At 40.3% G+C, this 13,162-nt stretch overlaps 1 long non-coding RNA gene across 6 annotated transcripts in view; it reads right to left on the bottom strand.

The window, feature by feature from the left end:
* The window catches only part of LOC141097365 (uncharacterized), an 868,065-nt gene that overhangs the window by 220,316 nt on the left and 634,587 nt on the right, over window positions 1–13,162 (bottom strand). The window contains exon 10 of one of the 6 annotated variants that reach the window (XR_012233932.1): window positions 6,161–10,572. The exons of the other annotated variants lie outside the window; for them this stretch is intronic. This is a non-coding gene — a long non-coding RNA (uncharacterized lncRNA). Of the gene's footprint in view, window positions 1–6,160; window positions 10,573–13,162 lie in introns of those variants that run through there. 6 annotated transcript variants of the gene reach the window in all.

The following is a 13,162-nucleotide window of genomic DNA, read 5'->3' as shown; positions in this document are numbered from 1 at the left end:
GGAGAGGTTGAAGTGTGATTGATTGAGTGTGTGCACAGGTGTCTTTTATACAGATAACGAGTTCAAACAGGTGCAATTAATACAGGTAATGAGTGCAAATTAGATGGGCTTCTTAAAGAAAAACTAACAGGTCTGTGATAGCCAGAATTCTTTCTGGTTGGTAGGTGATCAAATACCGTACTTATTTCATGCAAAAAAAATTCAATTTAATTATTTACAAATCATACAATGTGATTTTCTAATTTTTATTGTTAGATTCTGTCTTTCACAGTTGAAGTGTATCCACAATAGAAATGAATGATCTCTCCATTCTTTGTAGGTGGGAAAACTTACAAAATCAGCAGTGTATCAAATACTTATTTTCCTCACTGTAGATAGATAGATAGGTAATAGATAGATGATACATAGATAGATAGATAGATACGGTTGATAGATAATAGAGAGACAGATAGATATGAGAGACCATAGATAGACAGTATGAAAATAATCTAGAGGCAAGTAATAGAAACTTTTATGGACTCTTATGGAGCTCTTCCATTCCTTCAAGGAAAGCAATTAGAATGTCTCCAGGGTCTCGTCTACTCTTGGGATAGAATAAAGAACTATACTGAACCACTCATTTACTGTAAAAGGAGAGATGTCATTCACACATGACTCTGCCAGTGTTTACTTAAAGGGTTCTGTGCTGCAAACGATCATTAGAAATAACATTCCACATGTTCCTTCCAAACATGAAAATCAAAGTCTACCAGTCTATGGACAACTTTTATAGGACAATAAAAGCAAATCTTCTTTGTGAGCATGGAAGATTTATTCCATTCTGGAAAAAGCAGCGCTGCGGCTCAGGATGTTATAAACTTTAGTTACTTTGTGACAGGACTCGGCAGCGTTGAGGCATTCTTGTATTAAACAGCTCGTTCCGAAGTTTGTCTTCTTGGCAATTAGCGGAGAGGCCATCTGAGGCTAGGACTTTACGTCAATAATTATTATTACACCAATGACTTTATGTATTTTTAAGCCAGTGTCCTTTATGACTTGACCAAAGTGTCTTTAAATGGGTGAAGATCATTTTTAAGACAAACTTTAAAAGCGTTTGCAGTTAACCTCTTAATGACTGGGCCCGAAAACAGCTTAATGTCATTTTATTATTATTAATTTCAGCATATTTCCGCAGCTATAACTATTTTTCACTAACATGGCTATATGAAGCCTTGTTTTAAGTGGGATTATTTGTATATTATATTGGCACTAATTATAAATTATTGGGTCATTTATACAAAGCAAATAATGAAAAAAGTGATTTTTATGTTTTTTTATGATTATAAGGTTTTACCTTTAGCAACTTCTTAAGATTATTGTGTATTCCTAAGATGTGTGTTTTATTAAATGTTGGTGGAATAAAATGCACTTTTAATGGAATAACACATGAATAATAAGTCCCCCCAAAGTTCATAAAATGGGGGCTAAGAGTTCCTTGTTTAAATCTGATGAGATTCCATTTGGCCATTTGTCTCAGCTGCGGCTCATTGGGACTACTCCTCTTCATTATTTAAACCCACTTCTGGATTCCTCTCTTGCCAGCAATAGAGTTTCTATCCTGAACCTGATTTTTACGGAGAAAGGTGTTCCTGGAGAAGCTATTGTGTCTTCCATTGAAGTTCTCTGTTTATGTGTTTTCCCCTGTTTGTCTCCTTCCCTGTGTTGTCTTTCCAAAGTAGTAAAACCAGTCTGTTGCTGACCATCTCATTAGCCAGGGCCAAGCCCAGGGTCAGCCAAGGCTTAGGCATGTAATGGCAAATGGGGAAAAGGACTCATCTAGGGCGATAGAGAGTGCAAGGTTCAGCATTAGGTGAGTGCTGAGGGGTCACCATCCTCCCTCTCCCAATGGTCAGGGCCCTCCTGTTCCTGTTTCCTCTTCTCTTTTTGGGCCGTTTGCTCGGCATCTTCCTGCCCTGACATGACAAATACACCATCAAAAGATATAGGGGATTTGGGAACGGGTTAATGAGGACATCAGCTCTATAGGAGCCTCAACAATTAGCCAGAGCACCAGAGTGTTTATGCGGCCATGCAACACATAGTAGTGATGGGCGCGCTTGCTCAGCACTGCTCGTTACTTAATCAAGCATCGGGGTGCTCGATCAAGTAGTGCAGAGCATTGTGTGGTGCTTGAATCTCCATAAATTAATTATCTGAGGGGGAGAGAGAGAAAAAAATGCTTAATTTTGCCATTCACTTCCATTATGCTCGCTATTCGTACTGTGCACTCAAGCATTTTAGTGCTCGGCAACCATAATAGTCAGCAATACGTAGCCACAAGGGTAGGTTAATTCTAACATTGAGAGATAGAACATCAAAAATAAAATTATAAATTTATTTGCACTTTGCAGTGATAAATAAGTATTTGATCCCCTACCAACTATTAAGACATTAAGAGTTCTGGCTCCTACAGACCAGTAAGACAATCCTAATCAACTTGTTACCAGCATTACAGACAGCTGTCTTACATAGTCACCTTTATGAAAGACTCCTGCCCACAGACTCAATTAATCAGTCAGACTCTAACTTCTGCAACATGGGCAATACCAAAGAGCTTTATAAGGATGTCAGAGTCAAGATCATAGACCTGCACAAAGCTGGAATTGGCTACAAAACCATAAGTAAGAAGCTGGGCGAGAAGGAGACAACTGTTGGTGCAATAGTAAGAAAATGGAAGAAATACAAAATGACAGTCAATTGACATCGATCTGGGGTACCATGCAAAGTGTCACCTCATGGGCTATATTTGATCATGAGGATGGTGAAAGATCAGCCTAAAACTACACGGGGGGTACTTGTTAATGATCTGAAGGCAGCTGGGACCACAGTAACCAAGAAAACCATTGGTAACACATTACACCGTAAATCCTGCAGTGCCCGCAAGGTCTCCCTGCTCAAGAAGGCACATGTGCAGGCCTGTCTGAAGTTTGCCAATGAACACCTGGATGGTTCTGTGAGTGATTGGGAGAAGGTGCTGTGGTCAGATGAGGCAAAAATTGAGCTCTTTGGCATTAACTCCACTCGCCTTGGTTGGAGGAAGAGAAATGCTGCCTATAACCCAAAGAACAGCATCCCCACTGTCAAGCATGGAGGTGGAAACATTAGGTTTTGGGGTTGCTTATCTGCTAAGGACACAGGACTACTTCACCGCATCAATAGGAGAATGGATGGAACCATGTACAGTAAAATTCTGAGGGACAACCTCCTTCCCTCCTCCAGGACATTAAAAATGAGTCATGGCTGGGTCTTCCAGACAACAAAGGACAACAAAGGAGTGACTCAAAATGAAGAACAATAAGGTCATGGAGTGGCCTAGCCAGTCTACAGACCTTAACCCCATAGAAAACTTATGGAGGGAGTTGAAGCTCTGAGTTGCCAAGCGACAGCCTCAAAATCTTAATGATTTAGAGATGACCTGCAAAGAGGAGTGGAGCAAAATTCCTCCTGACATGTGAGGCAAACCTCATCATCAACTAAAAAAAAAGTCTGACGGCTGTGCTTGCCAACAAGGGTTTTGCCACCAAGTATTAAATCATTGCCAGAGGGATCAAATACTCATTTCTCACTGCCTACCCTTAAAATTATAGACTGTTCATGTCTTTGTCAGTGGGCAAAATTATAAAATCAGCAAGGGATCAAATAATTATTTCCTTCACTGTGTGTATATACAGTATATATGCTGTGTATATATATATATATATATATATATATATATATACACATACACACACAGTATACATATAAATATATTGCTTATCTGGCAAAAAATAACTTACAGAAGTGGCCAAATTTTCTTTAAAAATGCAAATTCAATTTTAATAAGCTACCGATTGTCAGTGGCACTATGGTTTAAAAACAAATAATTGGTTGTCATAGTCGTCAATATTATTCTTTATACTTCCCTATACTGATAGTATTACTAGATCGCCACTTCTTATTCATGACTGAATATTTTGCTCTAATTCACAGCTTGTATCACAATATATTGTGCTCCAGGAGATGAATACTACATACGCAAAGGATAGCTCTACCGTGAAATGTATTGGTACATTCTGGTAAGGTGGGCAGGAAATTAAAAAGTAGACCTAATCTACTGGGTAGGTGGGATCTGATGTTAGCTCTCTGACCGAGCACTCCGCCCTTCAACATGTGGTGGGTTTTAATTACAGCAGGGTCCTACCTACCCATAAATGCAGGCTTTACTGAGAGAGGTGTCCACATTCACCCAGGAATTCAGACTTCAGCCTCAGAGACGTATTCACACTAGACAAGTAGGGTTCAATCAGTTTTGAGACCACCTTGACGTTGGTTGATGAGCATGCATGAATTGGCCTAATTATGTGCTAAGCGTCTCATTTTTTTCCTAGTATACAGGAGCAGTATTGCCATTCCTATTTCATATATTTCACATTGACATGCTTTAGCACGATAGAGTGCAACTTTTTTGTATATTGTATATGGAGGTGGCTGCTCCTAGTATGCACCGATTCACATTAGCTTGCAAGTGCCAGTCAGTCTTTTGTTATTTCTAACAATTTCTATCATGACACAACCCATTTTATTTATAAAAAGCTAAATAAAAGAAGAATACACTGTATTGTACGCCCAGAGCAAGTAGGACATGACAATGATGAGAGCACTAGGTTCAGGGAACGTTGGAGGTCACAACGATGATAAAAACACTAATCTAGCACTAGATGAAAAATAAATTAATTCTAAAGGGGGTTGTACACATAGCGATATCGCTAGCAATATCGCTATGTGTGATACTTACCTCTGACCAGCTCCCCCGCTGTCTGTCGTTGATCGCGCAAGATCGCGTAGCTCCATTTCTCGTCGGGCGCTTCCTGCTGGTGCCGACGAGTGAAGTGTGGAGGCGGGTGGGAGGACGTCAGGATCGTCACGTCTGAAAGGTAAGTATCGTCCGCTGTATCGCTGCTGCATCGCTGTGAGATCTTCCTGTGTGGCAGCTCACTAGCGACCATTTAGCGATGTACCAGCGATCCTGACCGGGTCGTATCGTGGTCGGGATCGCTGGTGCATCGCTAAATGTAAAAGGGCCTTTAACCTCTTCCGATTGTGAATTTGAACCCAGAGGACATGGCAGGTGGCTATGTCACTATACTTTGTTGAGTGAACCCTTATAAAATGTACAGTAACAGAATATATGCAGGACGGCCGTAATAAAGATAAGCCGCTTTTCTCAGGTGAAGTGGTCAATGGGAAATATTTCTCGAGAGAAACAATGAATTGAAATTAACATATGATCTCAGGAAGGAAACTTTGTGTGAAATGAACTGAGATGTAATTGCTATGTGCTGAAACAGTGATTTAATCTAAACACTTCTGGAGGTCAGGAAAGAATTGTTTATTATTGTGTAGAAAGTTCTCTGAAGCGGCTGAATAGGGTTTTTTTTTTGTGTTATTTTTATTTCCTCTGGATAGCCACAAAGTTGTAACCTAAGCTGAGGTCATTACAAAGTTGGAAATGATTTCCCTAACAATTAAGGCATGGTTGTGGTTTTAAAATCCATGCTCAGCGCTCCTTGGCTTTTATTTGTCTGCACAAAGAGCCAGCGGTGGGCACAATACCATGTGAAGTGCTATAGATGTAGGCCTGGGGGGCTCTGGGAAATTGTGTAGCTGTTGTATTAATGAGAGAGATAAAGTACGAGATACGAGATATTGTACAGTAATAAAGACATTGGATGATTTATATCAGCAGCAAGTAAGATGTTTTCACACTATAATTCTGCTATTCATAATTACATAAATTACATATAAATATATCTACACAAACACACATATATACACAGTATATATATATATATAAACAAAATCACATTACTGACAATATATAATACAATTAAAGGAATTCTGCCACCATGTTTTCTTGATGGGAGAGAAGTGGGCACAGGGACCCTGATTCCAGCAATTTATCACTTATTGAGCTGCTTGCTGCAGTTTTGATACAATCACGGTTTCCTCTGCTGCAGATCTACCTGTTCTCTGAATGCTGAGCTCTGTATAAGCCCACCCACACCACTGATTGGAAGCAGTGTACAGAGGAAGCTACCAATCAGTGGTGTAGGCGGGTTTATACAGAGCTCAGGATTCAGAGAACTGGTAGATCTGCAGCAGAGAAATCTTTTTTACAAAACTATAGCAAGCAGCCCAATAAGTGATAAAATGCTGAAATCAGGGTCTCTCTCTACATTATGCTACTCTCATATTGGATGACAAAAACCCGGTGATAGATTCCCTTTAAGAGGATATGTTTATCAGAAACTGTACTCTGTTGATATTGTCCAGACAGCAGATACAAGGTACCCTCGGCAGCACTATAAGCCCACATTTAGATTTCACATTGAAATTCAAAATTTCAAATATGTTTTTTACAAAACCACATTTAGATGTAACAAAAACAACTTATACAACCTCAAGGACATCTTGTTTTTTCTATACATTATCAAGTGAGTAGTCTAATATTAACCCTTGTCTGTCCCAGTATAGCGCGGTGTAATTACTATTTTAAACTTATACAACCTATTTGGATAGTATGCCCAATATGCAGTCAGCTGAAAGCATTTGACAGCAGTTTTAATTAAAAAAAAAAATCAGAGATTAACACTTACATTCTTACTTTGTAGCCTCTTTCTACACAGCTGCCTAAAACATTACTAAGGGTGTGTGCACACAGTGCGGATTTTGCTGCAGATCCGCAGGCATTGTACAGTACTATGCAAATTAATGGCTTTTAAAAACCGCAGTGCACATGCTGCGGATTTTTCCACACGGATTTGCTGCGGTTTTAAATCCGCAGCATGTTAATTGTTTCTGCGGATTCTGCAGCGGTTTGTCACATAGGGGTAACAGCATTTGTTACTGTTGATATGTTGCTTAAATATGGTAAGCAAAAAGTCAACATCATTCAGTTTTATCTATAAAAACCGTATGTCCAAAAACCACATTTTATTGTAAAACTACAGATAGTACCTCGGCTGACCATGAAACACAGCTTTACCGATACAGTAGATTTTCTTGCCAGCACTGACCCAAAGATACAGCAGAACTGCCAAGTGTGAACCTGGAGAGTAGGTAAAGGTGTGAAGTGCAATTTTCATTAAACCTTATTATTAGCCATCAATTCTATCTCAGGGGATACCGTATATCTGTTATCTGTCTATATATGTGATGGAACAATAGGTTGTTTAATATGAAGGTGCAAAATTTCGTCAATTACAGCAGTGACATTTCAAAATTTTTGGTATAGAGACACCTTTAGTAAGTCTTTAAGTGTTTATAATAAGTATAAAAATAGGGAATTTTTAATTAAAGGAATAGAATTGACCAAAAAAATTCAGAATTTTATAGTCTCACTGTGTCAAGCACAATGTGGGAAGACTAAGTGTAACATGAAGGGATGAGGGGAAGGAAGCCCAGACACTAGGGAAAAGGTGAGTGAGTGGAGTCCGCTAGGCAGATCTAATAACACCCTACCTGCCCTACCATCCCTAAATTGGTTCCTCACCAGTCACTGAGCAGGAATCTAAGCCCTGTATCTCCCTAGAGCTAGGCCCTGGATAGGGAGGTGGAGGGGGGGAGGGGATGGCACTGGTCAATCCCCACTGTAAACTAAAGACAAAAAGGTAGACAGACAAGGGGAATGAGCTTAGCTTGAGCAGACTCAGAGAGGTAACAACAAATGTCCTACAACAGCTCCAGAGAGGAAGTTTACCAACTGCTATAGCTCCAAGCCTTCACAAGGGAAAAATGTGAATATCAACGGCAACTCTCTGCAGGAAACTGGGGATTTATAAACACCCAGGTCCAGGTGTGTCAACTAGAGCTGGAGGGAGGTTGCCGCTGGGTCCAAGAGTTAGAAGGATTAAGGAGGCATCTGTAATGCCAAATGCAGAGACCTTCTGCAACCAGATGCAGAGCGACAGTCTGTTGTAGCTGACACACAGGTGACAGTAACCCTCTTCTACGAGTGGCCTCTGGACACTCAGGACCAGGTTTCTCAAATTAAGAAGTGTGGAATGAACGAACCAGCCATGGCGCATTCAACTCTGATGCTGAAACCCACATCCTCTCCTCTGGACCATAACCCTTCCAGTGCACCAAGTACTGTAGGGAACGACGTTGAAGACGAGAATCTACAAACCTCAAACTCCAGTTTACCATCAAACATTATTGGGTGCGATGGTAGGGGTAAGGACTCAAGAGGTTCCACATATTTCTTGAGCAGAGACCTGTGAGGTAACACCAAATGATCTCAAACAGCTCCAGAGAGGAAGTTAGCAAACTGCTACAGCTCCAAACCTTCAAAAGGGAAAATGTGAATATCGCCGGCAGCTCTCTGCAGCAGACTGGGGATTTATAAATACCCAGGTCCAGGTGTGTCATCTAGAGCCGGATGGAAGTTGCCGCTGGGTCCGAGAGTCAGAAGAATTAAATATGCATCTGTAATGTGAAATCTTCTGCAGCCAGACACAGAGCGACAGTCTATTGCATCTGATACACCCATGACACACAGTAACATTATTAGTCTGTGGTTGCCAGACCAAAGTTCTACAAAAAACCTCCTTCCTGCCTTTTTGCAGGGCCTCCTATGCAGAAAAGGTGCCACGGATCCTGGCAGGCAGGAGGTGACTTGAAGAGCTCTGGTCCAGAGGCACACATTATTGACAAGGCTGCACAGGTAGGAGGACATTTACAGAGCTCTGGACCAGTGGTGCAGACTACCAACATGGCCGCACAGGCAGGAGGGAGTTTGCAAGGCTCTGGTCCAGTCACACAAACTACCAACATGGCTGTACAGATAGGAGGAGGTTTGCAGGACCCTTTTCCAATGGCACAGACAACTGACATGGACACACAAGTAGGAGGTTTGCAGAGCTTGGCCAGGCACAGGTTACTGACATAGCGGCACATGCAACAGAAGGCTTGCAGGGCCCTTATCCAAGGGCACAGACTACTGACATAGCCCCAAAGGTAGGAGGAGGTTTGCAGGGCTTGGTCAGGTGGCACAGGCTACTAACATGGCTGCACAGGCAGGAGAAAGTTTGTAGAGCTCTGTTCCAGTGGCACAAACTACCGACATGACAGCATAGATAGGAGGAGGTCTGCAAGGCTCTGGTTCAGTGGCACAGACTACTGACATGGCTGCACAGATAGAAGGAGGTCTGAAGGGCTTGGTGGGGTAGTTATGGACTAAGGGCCCCATGAATCATTTTTGCTCATCTCTATAAAGGAATTTACTTTTTGAACCTCCATTCCCTTGCATCCCATTTGTAAAATTTGAGTAAATTGTTGGGGTTATTTGTTCAGGCTTGTCATCGCTTGGCTAAAGTAGGAAGCAGTTACAAGGGTCTCTTGCCATGTAGGTTCTGTCCTGTCCTACTTTATTCAGACAACTCAAAAATATAAATGGACACTGTGTAATACTCAAATGGTCCTGTGGAGGCGCTGCAATGAAATTGAACTCTTACTCGCAGTTTTTTTACTGTGGATTACAACTTTTTGTCAATTGATTTTTATAACAGGCAGGGATTGTCCAAGGTAAGTAGCCCCTTTAAGCTGCTCTCAGTAATATATCTTAATATTGCTTCCCTCAAGGTTAAGCAATGCTTTAAGGCACAAATCTTAAATTACATAAAATCTTTTTATCAGAAAACCCCAAGTCTAAAATATTTTAGGTAATAGTTTCCATATCAGTCGAAGCCAATTACGCACTAAAACCATTAATCTGTTTGAACTTGTACATCTTGTTTTCTTCGCATTTTAGATTTTGGTGATAAGACATTTCAACAGGTCCAGCAAAGAGTAAAAAGTTAAAGACATTATAATTACGATTGCTAGATTAGATGCAAAACCATCATCCATTTTAATCTCCGGCTCATTCTTTTCATGTCTGAGGTCGGTGGATCCCAGTGAATGATTATGAAGACCTGTCTGTATTGTACTTTATATAACCATGTGACTGAAGTGGTTAAGGAGCGTCTATGGCCCCCGGGGGAGTTATTCTGATTCAACAGGTTTCATTACATCAATCAGAACTATGTAAAAGGTAATTTATGTAGGTCATTTATAGTTATGAGAGATATAAGAATCCCAAGACAGTTTTTGAACTAACTATTGTATTGGGGTTCATGCACATGGTAGCGATGCCCGTACAGCAGCACATGGAGGCCTGACAGCGGCAATTACGGTGTCGGAGGCATTAATTGTGTAGAGTCACCTTACAGCACAATTATATGGGAATATTCTTCCCTAAACTCAATGCTTCTAAGAGGAAAATATCTCAATAATGCAACATCCAATGCCAACGTGATACTGAAGTCAAAGCTAAATGTACGTTCTCGGTGACCCCAAAGAATTTTCCGGGAGAGACTTTAAAGCTGTGTATTCAATGAAAGACGGCATACGGTAGTTATTTATAAAAAAAAAATCATACTACTTAACTTCAGCTGATATCTTGTTATTTGCTTGCTTTTCAATTTTCAAATATATCTGTCCCCATTGGATAATCTAAAACGAGTGATTAAAGGGGTTGAGGACATTGTTGTTTTTACTTAAATACGTGTATTTGGGGTTAAAAAAAAAAATCACATTTACAATTTGCTTTTGTTAAAAATGTTGCACCGTTTGGTTTTTACATGCCATTTATTTCCTTGGACAGTCAGTTTTGATGTGGTCATAAATCAACTGAGGGCAGCTCAGAAAAATAAAAAAGATAAAGGAGTCATAAAGTCCCCGTCAGACTGTCATAGCGGACAGACTAACGGACCTCTTCTTGAACTAAATGTTTGGCCCCGCGGTCCTGGAGCTCTCATGTGGTGTTTTAACACATGACACCCAATCAGCGCTGGCGTCACTGTCTTCGCCTTTGTACGGATTGAACATGAAGAGGAAGTCAGGGGGGCAGCTGACCCCTGACTTTTTCTTCATCTTCAATCTGTATAAAGGTGGGGACAGTGACGCCAGCGCTGATTATGCACCGGGCACCACGTGTCACAACACCACACGAGAACACCGGGACCGTGAGTGTGGACACCACTGAAATGGCGCCAGCACTTGAGGTGAGGATAGGTTTTTTTTTCTTTCACTAGGACCAAACATGTAATTCAAGAAGGTGTTGTTCTAGAAGTGGAATTCCTCATTAAGTAACAAAAAAAACGCCTTAATTAACTGGTGGAGAAAGGTTGAACTTGATGGACTTATGTCTTTTTCAACCTGTATAACTATGTAACACATCAGCAGAATTCAACAATTACTGCAAAGTGCTGATAATGATTATGACCTGCAAAAGGACCCCCAAAACAAGCAAAAAAGTTTCTTTTTTTAGGAATGTATGCAAAGGGCAAAAGCTCTATAATAAACCTGAGGGCTGCCCTGTTACTTCTCACATTTATAGGAAAGGTCTATTTACCTATCTCAAATGGATTTTTTTTTTGAAAGGTCAGTAAACCAGGGGCAGAAATATTGCAGACATTCAATAAAAGCCACATTTTAAAACGGGTTAAAATTTTGCCTCACAACATAGCCTATGACGCTCTCGGGGTCCAGACGTGTGACTGTGCAAAATTTTGTGGCTGTAGCTACGACGGTGCAGATGCCAATACATACACTTTTTCCCCCTTATGTAGATATGGGCAAAATTGCTTGAATTGGAAAGCGCGGGGTTAAAATTTTGCCTCACAACATAGCCTCGGGGTCCAGACGTGTGACTGTGCCAAATTTTGTGGCTGTAGCTGCGACGGTGCGGATGCCAATCCCGGACATACACACACACACACATACATACATACACACCCACATTGAGCTTTATATACTAGATTTCCCGATGTCCTATTAACATGTTCAAACCAATTCCACAACCTTAATGTTTTAGCAGCATGGAAGTAGAAAATCTGTTTTCCCCACAACTATTTAATAGGTAACATTTCACATATTACGGTTTAAATCAGAAATCCTGGCTATGTGATTCTCTAGCGTAGTCTACGAAGGGTTCTGCATTTAGTGACATACAGTTTGTTGACTGCTGCGGATATATTCTTGATAGACATTTAGTAAGTTAATCTGTCATTTTGCACAATTTATAGGACTGTTACACAGTGTGTTTTTAGTGCTATTTTAACACTGTACTCAGGAGCGTATCTATAGAAGTTGCAGTAATGGCCTCAAGGACACAGGTGCTAATGCTAAGTAGCCTAAAGGTCTCACTACCATATAAGAAGACATTAGTATTATAAATGGCACATGGTAGGTGCTACAAATTTTACAATGGTATCCAGAAGCTTCAAACCACTATGTCACTGATTTTAATAGAGTAACTATTGTTTTAATTATTTTTCCATAAATAAATAATTCATGTAATATATCTTATTAGGGAAATCTGTTTTCCCCATAAAGTTCTATGCAAAACTGTAACTGTCATTTCAGGAGAACTTTCAGCAGAATATACGAGTGTCTCTACCATAGATTTTTTAAAGCACGAACTGTTATCTCCTCTCAGTCATGGGGAAATCTGTCTTCACTAAAATACAGATTTTACTCTTGAATTGAAAAGATCAATATGGGAGGAGAAAGAAGCAGAATACCCTGATAAGATATATTACAATGTTATTACCGTAATTTATTAAATAAAAATTAAAATGACTGTTAATCTTTAATTTAGTTTTTCTACATCCGTGGATTGCGACACTCTACTGAGCACCCATCTATGTATTGAGGACATTGAGGTTACTATTATTTAATATTGACTAGATACAGTTTATTCATTTAGTGTTTAACTAGTACTATAAGGTTGCACTTTTGTAGATTTAATTGGGTTGTCCCATCAGAACAAACCCTTTTCCAAATGTAGACCTGCCAATGATCAGTGCTTGTTCTCTTGGCACAATTCATTCTGAGATATCGAAAATATAAACCTGCGGCATGGCAAAAAGAACCTTAAGGTCTATGCAAAGGTGACTGTACAAATAAGATAGCTTTCGGTAAATGTTTGTTTAGGAGATGGCTATCTTTCCTGACTTCCCCATACACATGAACTCTCAGGAGAAAGAGAAAACCTGCTGCCACACAACTCTGGATATCTCCTTCAGAATAAAACAGTCAC

The sequence above is a fragment of the Dendrobates tinctorius genome, unplaced genomic scaffold, assembly GCF_039654945.1.
Source record: "Dendrobates tinctorius isolate UK_male_01 unplaced genomic scaffold, ASM3965494v1 ptg000084l, whole genome shotgun sequence".
Lineage (NCBI taxonomy): Eukaryota > Metazoa > Chordata > Amphibia > Anura > Dendrobatidae > Dendrobates > Dendrobates tinctorius.
This window is presented reverse-complemented; position numbering and strand designations above follow the sequence as displayed.